We start from the raw sequence: 11,025 nt of genomic DNA on the forward strand, positions 1-11,025 counted from the left end.
GTATAGATGCTGTGGTTTATCCGATTTAAAATTTTAAAAGGTTAAATATATGTTAATCTAATTATATTAGCAACTGGACCACAAGTGCAACCCAAAGTTTGGACCACCATAAAGTTATTTATTTGAAATGATTCACCAACGTGTCATACATATTGCTTGTCGAATAACATGAAAAAAATTGAAAATTATGTGAAACAATAAAATCGTAAATGGTCAAGTTGAGGAGAACTTCACCAAGACGAGATACAACCCGATGGTGCCCTCTATTTGAGAGCATCGTCTCCAAAATTAAAACGATAATGCCTTGTATGCAACAACACCGCAGTCTGTACGAGCTCCAATGAACTTCAAGAGGTGAGCACATAGATTTAACAATGAAAGCAAGTAAAGCGGCTTTCATATAGTTATAGTTATGCAGTATGTAGAATGCATTCCATGATTACTAAATTTATAAGTCAGATCTACTGTAGATGGAGCTTGCTAGAGTTAAAACTATATTTCATTTTCAATGTAAACAATTCATAAGAAATTGTTTGACTTTGTAAAAAAAAGTAAAAGGAGAAAATGTAACATCCTGAATTTCCGAACCCTAATTTTAGAGCCCTAAAATTTATTATTGATGACGTGGGAGATGTGAATTATTTGATAAACGAATTTAGTGCATGAGTTTCTTTGACCGAGAAGTTTGAAAAGTCAAAATTTGTTGACTACGTGATGTGGCATGTGATTTATTAAATTATGAGGTGAATTATTTGTTTAAGGGTGAGTTATAATATTAGGGAAAATTTCCATAAATACTAGCCACCTAAATATTGAGATTTTCGAACCCTTGGACTTTTGGAGAAGAAATTCTATTTTTCCGGATTTAATTTAGTTCTTGGGATATTTATCCAAATTAAATCCAAAACCCAATTATTCCTTATTTTTAATGAGAAAAATCTAGCCCCTTATTTTCCTAGGTAATTTTCGAAAATCACCTATGTTGGGAAGGAAAAATTATTTTGCTTGTTTAATTGATTCCTTGTTTGATTTCCTTCCATACCTAGAATTTAAATATTCTACCAAATCTTTCCATACTTCAAGAGACCTTGTCATATCTCATTTTAGTTAATATTAAAAATCCATGCCTTATTTAAAAGGCTACTACACGCCTATTTCCCTTCCTCCAATGGGAGAATTTTTATTTTATTTTGCTCCGCGATATTTTATTCTACTCCGTAAAATATACCAAAACAAAATCTTGGCTAATTGGGAACCATATATTTCGAAATTTACATGCCTTGACACCCTAGTCTATTTTTGTTAATTCTTCTTCCCTACTTCACAATATTTATTTATTTTATTGTGTAGAATAAAATCTTACCAAATATTCTATTCTATTTACCTAAAGATCTTATTGAGCACTATAAATAAGAGGAACCCCTAACCCTAGCCCCCATAATTTTCGCCCCCCTCCCTTCTCCACTCTCTCTCAATTTTCTTCTACTTTGCTTCAATAATCCTTCAACCTTTGAGAAGAATTGGAGTTTGAGCCTCAAGATTTTTGAAGAACCAAGTCTTTACTTCGTTTCTACCGTTCGTTTTTCTCAAAAAGGTATCCTCATATTAATCTTCTTCTTTCTACTCGATTCCTCTTCTTTCTAACCGATTAATCGGTATTCTTGAACCCTCATGCATCTTGTTGAGTGAAAGTGGGGTAAAGGGGATATGGAAATATGTATGCATGAGTGTGGCGTGTGTGTGTGTGGCGTGGCGTGCGTGTGAGTGGTGTGCGTGTGTGTGAGTGTGTGTGTTGTGTTTGTGTGGTGTGTGTATGATGGCAATATACTCTTGTATGACACATGTTGATATTAGATCTAGAGTTGAGATGCGAATGAAACTTACGCGATGAACATGACCTTGATTGATTAATGATGCTAAAATAGATCGGTGGGAAAAGGGAAAAGCGTTGAGACATGCATGAGTTAGGAGTTTGTATTAAATCTGATTTGTGATATGTGCCTATGTGATTAAACAGGTGAAACCTCAGTTGCAAAGCCGGATAGCAAGGGAAAGAACTTACTTGAAACCTAAGCAGTCGAGGTGGGCTTTACTCTTAAACTCTTTTATGTGCAAATCTATGAATGTAGAGAAATAAAGGTGGTTTAACTGTTATGGCATGCCTATGTCTGTTTTGTTGTGATATTGTGCGCCTTATGCCCAGTTTGAGAGTTCGCTCCATTGGGCTATAGGGCTATGGATATGATTAAACGAATTCGGGTCTGAGTACGGGCCGCAAACCCTACCAGGCTGTGTACACGAGGGGATCGGGAGCCGTCCTTGCTAGTCGGCCGGTCTCGTGGGCGAAAAGTGTGGCCACACTTTCGTCGCACCATGGAAAGATTGTGATTGTGATTGTGGAAATTTATGAGAAAAGTGGGGAGTTGTTTGACTGGCCAGTCTATGGAAAATATATTTTGTGATACTCGTGATATTCTATTATAACTGCTTAAAACTTGAGTTCACTTGGTAAGGGTGGCATAACCTATAAAACGTTTTGGCAACGAGTTCACTAAGTATTTCAAAATACTCACCCCTGCATGTGTTTTCCTTATGTGCAGGTTGAACGATGACGAGCGGTGGCGGGTGTTGAGCATGATAACTAATTAAGATGGATGTTTTGAACTTCAAGCGTAGTTGTGTCTTCATACATAGCTGCTCTTTCTCTTGGTCGTTTCCGCTGAAATTATTTTGAAACACTTTGATTTATTTTGGATATTTTGCAATCTCCTTTCGGTTTAGAGGCCTTAGACTATCGTGTGGTTTTTATCCTGGAAACTATGTCATACTCTTGAGAGATTTGATCGTAATTTACGATACCTTCCTTTTTCTTATTTAAGCTTCTAGGTTAAGTTATTGTTTTAATGCTCTGATAGTTCCTTTAAAGTTTTGGTCAAAACTCTTTAAATGAAAACCCTAGCCTATGTCGAACTCTTAAAGTCCGTTTTGGTAGCAGTCGTCGCATTTATTGTACCCTAGGAAGGCGGGCTGTTACAGTTGGTATCAGAGCCTCAGTTCTTTCTGCTCTGGACCCAAGAGTCTTTTCAAAAATCTAAGTTGTCCTTGTAATCACTTTCTAATGAACTGAATATGGAAGGCTCAACACCGCAACTCGTCTCGTTCAACCACGAAGAAAGAGGTACAGAATATTTCTATGATTGAAACTTTATGCTCTTAGAAATTTCGGTGGAAAGTGTTATTTTTGTGAAAAGCATGCCATAAGTGTTGGAAATATTGTGAATGTGAAGCGATGCTTCCCGAATGATGATCTGTCGAATGTGTATGAGAACTTGTGAAAATTGTGAAATGCGAATGTGATTACGTGAGATTATGTTGAAATGTTGCGATGCTTAGACCTGGACCTTTTGGAACCTAGCATGACTTAGCTATACGATCACAGCGCTTGTACCAACAATAGAAACATGGAATGACTAGTATAAGGCAATTAGTGTGTATGGAACTCGACGGATTGTGAGAGGAAACGCGCGAATAGCTGCCTTAGGAGCGAGAACGCCCGACGATACTATCTTCGTACCGCCATCTTTTGCTTTTACGCATAACTATCCTTTTTCGCAGCACCACTTGGAACCATACACACTTGTTATTCTTTTTACCCTTTGTGGCGGTGCTGACTTGTTCCTTTTCCCCTTTATGTAGATGGTTCAACCCTATCACACCCTTATGCGTCGCCGTTATGCCAAGAATAGGAACTTTCTGGTGGAACGCTATAGAGAGCTGGAATGGGACGGAAAGCAGTTCCTCCTGAACTTCGTCACCGATTTCTACGGTCACTGGCTGGAAGCTTACGCGTATGGAACTACCCATCACGAGGGAATCATGCGACTTATACATATACTACCTTCCCCTTGGAGCAAGTGGACCGCTCAAGCCTCAGTATCCTACACCTGGTTTAGCCCGCCCAAATATACGCCTTGAGGAGACTTCGTCGGCCTAATAGGAGTCTTACTTCCGGCCATGTCTGCCGCCATTGACGGACCTCCACTCCATCCGCCAACGCAAAAGTACTCGCCATAAGCAGCGCGTCGAATGAAGTATCGCGATGATGAGGAGCCGCACGTCGCTCGCGTTCCCCAAAGGAGGACACTTAGGATGCGTATTTCGGCCCCTCGAAGGATCATAAGAGAGGCTGAAGAGATGCTTACCTCGATTCCTTCGCCCCTAAGAAACGGGAAGAGAGACGAGGAGATGGGACCCGCAGAGAAGGGAGAGAGCTCGAACGAGGAAAGTGTTGGAGAGTCGGAAGAACCGGAAGAGGACGAGGGCGGAGATGTCTAGTGCTCGAGTAGCGATTTTGTTTTCCTTTCCCCATGTTTTGAATTCTAGAACCTCTATTTACGTTGTCATTTTCTTTCGCAATTGTTTTGCTCCTTTTTCGTTCATTGTACTAAGACCTTTTTGAGACCACTTTTGAGATTTAATGGGGAATTCGCACCTTTTTATTTTATTATCTTGCAATGAGCCGTCTTCACTCTTTTCTATCCTTATTGCGTGAATATACTTGTTCGTTCTATTTTCTTCCAAGTGTTTTCCATCTTGTGGTGCAACTTTATTATGTTTTCTCTTGCGCAACTGTTTTCCCTACAACTGCTATTGTGTGGCCTTTCCTTGGACCCTACCTGTAGAAGGTGTTAAACTTTTCTTTCAAATTTACCACATCGCTATTTTGGGTTTGAATAAGTGCGCTAACAACTCGAGTGAAAATGAATCAGAATGCAGCCTAGACGCAACGTAAGACGTGCGAACGAGGAACCTTCTTCCCAGGCTTCGGAAGAAGAAAGCGTGACGCAACCAAGGCCGCCACCACCACCTCCACGGGTAGATAGGGAAGTCGTGAAGCTATTCCTTGACCAAAAGCCTCCTACCTTCGACGGGATGGGTGAACCCGCAAAGGCTGAAACTTGGGTACGCGCTTTGGAGCGCATCTTCAGAACCTTGGTGTGCAACGACAAGGAGAAGATGATTTGTGTGACACATCAACTGACCGGGTCCGCCGACTTTTGGTGGGATACTAAGTTAAAGACCATGTCCCAGGATCGGGTGGACGGGATGACATGGGAGGACTTCAAGACCGAAGTCAATGATAAGTACATACCCAAAAGCTACCGCAAGGCAAAAGCAGCCGAGTTTCACAACCTCACTCAGGGATGCCTGTCCGTGACCGAATACGACCGCGCGCTTTGTGACATGACCCGCTATTCACCGGAACAGACAGATACTGACGAGAAGCTGGCCGATAAGTTTCATGAGGGCCTAAGGCACGAGATTAGGATGGCATTGGCAGTCCGTGGGACCCTTACGTACGCCGAGGCACTGGCCCTCGCATTGGATGTTGAGGCAGCGATGCCCAAGGAGAGGAGAGCGGGGAACACTACGCTGGCACTACCCCCGCCACGCCCTAACCATGATAAGAGGAGGTGGGATGAGAGTAGGACTCACTACGACAAGAAGCGATACCGCCCCACCCAGAACTGACCGCTGTACGGAGGAGGGCAGACTTCGTTCAACCCAAGGAGCGACCCCCGGGCCAGGCCACCCCACAAGGAGAAGATGATTTGTGTGACACATCAACTGACCGGGTCCGCCGACTTTTGGTGGGATACTAAGTTAAAGACCATGTCCCAGGATCGGGTGGACGGGATGACATGGGAGGACTTCAAGACCGAAGTCAATGACAAGTACATACCCAAAAGCTACCGCAAGGCAAAAGCAGCCGAGTTTCACAACCTCACTCAGGGACGCCTGTCCGTGACCGAATACGACCGCGCGCTTTGTGACATGACCCGCTATGCACCGGAACAGACGGATACTGACGAGAAGCTGGCCGATAAGTTTCATGAGGGCCTAAGGCACGAGATTAGGATGGCATTGGCAGTCCGTGGGACCCTTACGTACGCCGAGGCACTGGCCCTCGCATTGGATGTTGAGGCAGCGATGCCCAAGGAGAGGAGAGCGGGGAACACTACGCTGGCACTACCCCCGCCACGCCCTAACCATGATAAGAGGAGGTGGGATGAGAGTAGGACTCACTACGACAAGAAGCGATACCGCCCCACCCAGAACTGACCGCTGTACGGAGGAGGGCAGACTTCGTTCAACCCAAGGAGCGACCCCCGGGCCAGGCCACCCCAGTGTAACGTTTGCACCAAGTACCATTTTGGGGAGTGTAGAGGGCCGAACCCGACTAGGTGCTTCAACTGTGGAGATAACGGGCATTTCTCGAGGGAGTGTCCGAGCAAGAATATGGGAACCGGGTCGAGGCAGAACCATCAGGGTTTCCGTCAGCAGCCAAGGACGCCACCAACGGGCTCGGGAGCGAACCGGGATCAACCTCAGCGGCAGCAGCCTGTTCGCCCAAGACTTCCCGCCCCGGCTAGAGCGTACGCCAGGAGTCAGAAGCAGCCCAGGATTGAGCAAGGAAACCACGAGAGTGGAAATTTGGCAGGTATAGGCGAAATCCTCGATACCCCTATTGTTGTGCTTTTTGACACGGGCGCATTGCATTCGTTCATATCTGAGTTGTGTGTGCATACCTTGAACTTGCCTGTTAGGAAATCTGAACATAGGATGATGGTGTCCTCACCAGTAGGAGGGATAGTAGAGATCTCCCGATTTTGCTCGAACGTAGAAATCGTACTAGGAGAACTTAAGATAGTTGCTTACGATCTGCGAGTTATGGCGATGAGAGATGTCGACGTAATCTTAGGAATGGACTGGTTAACCGCGAACTTTGCGACGGTTCGTTGTAAGGAGCGACAGATATCCCTATAAACTCCGGGTATGGAACTCATCGTGTACCACAGGATCTTGATGAACCGGCGAACCGCCATAATCTCCGCGTTACAAGCCACCGCCATGTTGAAGAAAGGACGCCCGGCCTACCTTGTCTATCTCCACGGAGAAGAGAAAGAGGAAAGGAGCTCAAAGACGTCGCCGTCGTACGAGATTTTCCAGAAATTTTTCCCGAGGTGTTACCCGGACCGCCGCCGGATAGGCAGTTAGAATTTACGATCGACCTTGAACCTGGAGCCGCACCCGTATCCAAGGCACCCTACCGAATGGCGCCTAAGGAATTGGAGGAACTAAAGATACAACTAAAAGAGCGCATGGACTTAGGTTTCATTAGGCCCAGTGTTTCGCTATGGGGCGCACCGGTGCTCTTCGTTAAGAAGAAAGACGGGTCAATGAGAATGTGTATCGACTATAGAGAGTTGAACAAACTGACCCTCAAGAATAAGTATCTGCTGCCGAGGATAGACGACCTGTTCGATCAACTTCGAGGAGCCGGCGTGTTTTCTAAGATGGATCAGAAGTCTTGATACCACCAGCTGAAAGTGCGAAAGGAGGATATACCTAAGACCGCATTCCGTACCAGATATGGTCACTATGAGTTCGTCGTGATGCCGTTCGGTCGGACGAATGCCCCAGCAGTGTTTATGGACCTGATGAACCGAGTTTTCCACCCATACCTAGATACGTTCATCCTAGTGTTCATAGATGACATTTTAGTCTACTCGAAGGACGAGAAGGAGCACGCGGAGCACCTACGAATCGCGCTGGAGACGTTGAGGATGGAAAAACTATACGCCAAATTTAGCAAGTGTGAATTCTGGCTGAGAGAAGTGAACTTTTGAGGACACATCGTGTCGGCAGAAGGAATTCGAGTGGACCCCGCCAAGGTTGAGGCGGTACAACAATGGAAGTCGCCATCGACACCGAACGAGATTCGGAGTTTCCTGGGCTTGGCAGGATACTACCGAAGGTTCATAGAAGGGTTCTTCAAGATAGCGAGACCGGTGACCCAACAGCTCAAGAAAGGAATCAAGGTGAACTGGACGCCGGAGTGTGAAGCGAGTTTCCAACTCTTGAAGGAAAAGTTGACCACCGCACCAGTGTTAGCTGTGCCAGAGCTTGGGAGTGAACTACGTAGTTTACACCGACGCCTCGAAGGTCGGATTAGGATGCGTGTTGATGCAGAATAACAAGGTGATCGTCTACGCGTCACGACAATTGAAACCGCATGAGTTGTACTACCCCACCCACGATTTAGAGTTAGCCGCAGTAGTGCATGCCCTATAGATTTGGAGGCACCATCTCTACGGAGTTAGGTGTGAAATCTTTACGAACCATAAGAGTTTGAAGTATTTCTTCGAGCAGAAGGATCTGAACATGCGACAACGAAGGTGGCTCGAGCTGGTGAAGGATTGCGATTGTGGCATCAACTACCACCCTGGCAAGGCAAACGTAGTGGCAGATGCTTTAAGCCGTAGAGACCACTCGCAACTCGCTGCTTTTCTTACAGAAGAGGAAAGTTTAGTACGGGAGTTGAGTAAGTTGCAAATAGAAGTAGTAAGGACACCCGAAACCGTGAAGGGCCGAATCGTCGCGTTAGTAGTAAAGCCTAATCTAAGGACGAGGATCATTGCAGCACAACGGATGGATGCGAGATTGGAGGAGATTCGAGTTGAAGTAAGAACCGGTGAATCCGGAAGTTTTAGCGAGGCTTCCGACAACGCTCTCACCTTTGAAGGGAGATTGTGCGTGCCAAACGACGAGGGACTCAGGAACGAGATCATGAGCGAAGCCCACGAAACCCCATACACTGCTCACCCTGGGAGCACGAAGATGTACCAGGATCTGAAGAAGTCTTTTTGGTGGAACGACATGAAGAGGGATGTCGCAGCTTTTGTAGAGCGCTGCTTAGCCTGCCAACAGGTGAAAGCCTTACACCAACGACCGTACGGGAAGTTACAACCGCTTGAGATACCCGAGTGGAAATGGGAGCACATCGCCATGGACTTCGTAACGGCGTTGCCGAGGACCCTAAAAGGGAAAACCGCGATCTGGGTGATCATAGATCGACTTACCAAAAGTGCGCACTTCATACAAGAGATCGTACGATTACATGGAGTCCCGGTGATGATTACGTCCGATCGTGACCCGAAGTTCACCTCGAAGTTTTGGACTAGTCTGCAGCGCGAGCTTGGAACCCGACTAAACTTTAGCACGACTTTTCACCCACAGTCCGATGGACAATCTGAAAGAACGATACAAACGCTAGAGGACATGCTAAGGGCCGTGGTGCTCGACCGAGGCGGAAGTTGGAAGACCGCACTCCCTCTGATCGAGTTCGCTTACAACAACAGCTTCCAAGCAACGATCGGCATGGCGCCGTATGAAGCACTTTATGGAAGAAAGTGTAGATCTCCGCTCTATTGGGATGAAGTTGGCGAACGAAGGGCACTTGGACTCGATGCAGTCGAAGAGATGGTCGAAATCGTTCGATAGATCCGCGCAAGGATGAAGTTGGAGAAGAAAATCAATTTTTCCGGATTTAATTTAATTCTTGGGATATTTGTCCAAATTAAATCCAAAACCCAATTATTCCTTATTTTTATTGAGAAACATCGAGCCCCTTATTTTCCTAGGTGATTTTCGAAAATCACCTATGTTGGGAAGGAAATATTATTTTGCTTGTTTAATTGATTCCTTGTTTGATTTCCTTCCATACCTAGAATTTAAATATTCTACCAAATCTTTCCATACTTCAAGAGACCTTGTCATATCTCATTTTAGTTAATATTAAAAATCCATGCCTTATTTAAAAGGCTACTACACGCCTATTTCCCTTCCTCCAATGGGAGAATTTTTATTTTATTTTGCTCCGTGATATTTTATTCTACTCCGTAAAATATACCAAAACAAAATCTTGGCTAATTGGGAACCATATATTTCGAAATTTACATACCTTGACACCCTAGTCTATTTTTGTTAATTCTTCTTCCCTATTATTGTGTAGAATAAAATCTTACCAAATATTCTATACTATTTACCTAAAGATCTTATTGAGCACTATAAATAAGAGGAACCCCTAACCCTAGCCCCCATAATTTTCGCCCCCCTCCCTTCTCCACTCTCTCTCAATTTTCTTCTATTTTGCTTCAATAATCCTTCAACCTTTGAGAAGAATTGGAGTTTGAGCCTCAAGATTTTTGAAGAACCAAGTCTTTACTTCGTTTCTACCGTTCGTTTTTCTCAAAAAGGTATCCTCATATTAATCTTCTTCTTTCTACTCGATTCCTCTTCTTTCTAACTGATTAATCGGTATTCTTGAACCCTCATGCATCTTGTTGAGTGAAAGTGGGGTAAAGGGGATATGGAAATATGAATGCATGAGTGTGGCGTGTGTGTGTGTGGCGTGGCGTGGCGTGTGTGTGAGTGGCGTGCGTGTGTGTGAGTGTGTGTGTTGTGTTTGTGTGGTGTGTGTATGATGGCAATATACTCTTGTATGACACATGTTGATATTAGATCTAGAGTTGAGATGCGAATGAAACTTACGCGATGAACATGACCTTGATTGATTAATGATGCTAAAATAGATCGGTGGGAAAAGGGAAAAGCGTTGAGACATGCATGAGTTAGGAGTTTGTATTAAATCTGATTTGTGATATGTGCCTATGTGATTAAACAGGTGAAACCTCAGTTGCAAAGCCGGATAGCAAGGGAAAGAACTTACTTGAAACCTAAGCAGTCGAGGTGGGCTTTACTCTTAAACTCTTTTATGTGCAAATCTATGAATGTAGAGAAATAAAGGTGGTTTAACTGTTATGGCATGCCTATGTCTGTTTTGTTGTGATATTGTGCGCCTTATGCCCAGTTTGAGAGTTCGCTCCATTGGGTTATAGGGCTATGGATATGATTAAACGAATTCGGGTCTGAGTACGGGCCGCAAACCCTACCAGGCTGTGTACACGAGGGGATCGGGAGCCGTCCTTGCTAGTCGGCCGGTCTCGTGGGCGAAAAGTGTGGCCACACTTTCGTCGCACCATGGAAAGATTGTGATTGTGATTGTGGAAATTTATGAGAAAAGTGGGGAGTTGTTTGACTGGCCAGTCTATGGAAAATATATTTTGTGATACTCGTGATATTCTATTATAACTGCTTAAAACTTGAGTTCACTTGGTAAGG

The 11,025-nt window shown here is 44.6% G+C and overlaps 1 long non-coding RNA gene across 1 annotated transcript; it reads left to right on the forward strand.

The window, feature by feature from the left end:
- The first annotated feature begins 227 nt into the window (after positions 1-227).
- Positions 228-10,596, forward strand: LOC125205319. Its single transcript, XR_007173739.1, has 3 exons — positions 228-354; positions 2,018-2,082; positions 10,529-10,596. It is a non-coding gene; the product is annotated as an uncharacterized LOC125205319 (long non-coding RNA).
- Positions 10,597-11,025: the final 429 nt, after the last annotated feature.

Source organism: Salvia hispanica, chromosome 2, assembly GCF_023119035.1.
Source record: "Salvia hispanica cultivar TCC Black 2014 chromosome 2, UniMelb_Shisp_WGS_1.0, whole genome shotgun sequence".
NCBI classification, from domain to species: Eukaryota; Viridiplantae; Streptophyta; class Magnoliopsida; order Lamiales; family Lamiaceae; genus Salvia; species Salvia hispanica.